Genomic DNA, 1,607 nt, shown 5'->3' on the forward strand with positions numbered 1-1,607 from the left:
TACCATCCAACACTGAGTTCAGTCTGAACCTACTTCCAAGATACAAAATAAAAGACAATCATCTCCAGGTCATTTTGTTATATAAAGCTTATTAAATAAGGCTACTAAGCTGAACAAGCAGCTAGGAAAGAAACTGACTAGGCTGCAACTCCAATTAGCACTGAACTGTGAAGTGAGAGAGCACAGCAGGGAAAGCTCTCTCACTGTGACGACTCCCCCATCCTGAGTGAGTCTGATCACACCTCTTCAAACTGTCCTGTAGACGAGGGTAGTCCCCCCCACCCCCCCCCCAGGACTGAACACTCCCAGGTCCCACAACTGCACTGCTCCTCCATCATTGAGAAGGATACACTCACAGAGCTGGAGAGAGACATGGTGGAGCTCAGAGGGAGAGTTCATACAATCCAGACAGAACGAACCCATAAAACATATCAGCACAACAACACCCCCCCAACAAGACCCGGAGGACAGAAGGTGTAGATGGACGACTGTCTGAGAGAGCTGTCTGCTCTACGGACTGAGGTGAGAGAACTTATAGAGGTACACACGGCACTGAATGAAGAGGTGAGAGAACTTAAAGAGGAACACACAGCACTGAATGAAGAGGTGAGAGAACTTATAGAGGAACACACAGCACTGAATGAAGAGGTGAGAGAACTTATAGAGGTTGCCTATCAAATATACAGTGCCTATGGGGCCATATTGCACTTCCTAAGGCTTCCACTAGATGTCAACAGTCTTTAGAACGTTGTTTGAGGCTTCTACTGTAAAGTGGGAGAGAATGAGAGCTGTTTCAACCAGAGGTCTGGCAGAAGGCCATGAGCAGACAGACAGACAGACAGACAGACAGACAGACAGACAGACAGACAGACTGACTGAGAGAGACTGAGACAGAGAGAGAGAGACAGACAGACAGACAGACAGACAGACAGACAGACAGACAGACAGACAGACAGACAGACAGACAGACAGACTGAGACAGAGAGAGATAGACAGACAGACAGACAGACAGACAGACAGACAGACAGACAGACAGACTGAGAGAGACTGAGACAGAGAGAGAGACAGACAGACAGACAGACAGACAGACAGACAGACAGACAGACAGACAGACAGACAGACAGACAGACAGACAGAGAGAGAGACAGGCAGACAGACAGAGAGAGAGGGAGAGACAGAGAGAGAACCAGAAGTACAGACAGGTGAAGTGGTGAAATCAAGGTTACAACATGACATAATGACTCTTGTTCTCTCAAAATGTTCTTTAGTGGAGTGGCCCTTCTGGAGAGCTGTGCCTGTTTCAAGATGTATTTATGAGAGATCAGACTAGATAGAAAAAAGAGGAGGTGAGGAGGGGGGCAGTGGGTAAGATTCTGCCTTCTAAAGATGTAAGGAAAAGAACATTAGAGAGCTTTAGCTTTTAGTCTCTGTAGCTAGATAGCGAGAGACACAGAGAGAGAGACACAGAGCGAGATACACAGAGAGAGAGATACACAGAGAGAGAGAGAGACACAGAGAGACACAGAGAGAGAGACACACAGAGAGAGAAAGACAGAGAGACAGAGACAGAACTCATATGGTAGGTGAAAACCTGAGAAAAATCCAAC

Source organism: Oncorhynchus mykiss, chromosome 18 (genome assembly GCF_057628025.1).
Source record: "Oncorhynchus mykiss isolate SJ-2025 chromosome 18, ASM5762802v1, whole genome shotgun sequence".
Lineage (NCBI taxonomy): Eukaryota > Metazoa > Chordata > Actinopteri > Salmoniformes > Salmonidae > Oncorhynchus > Oncorhynchus mykiss.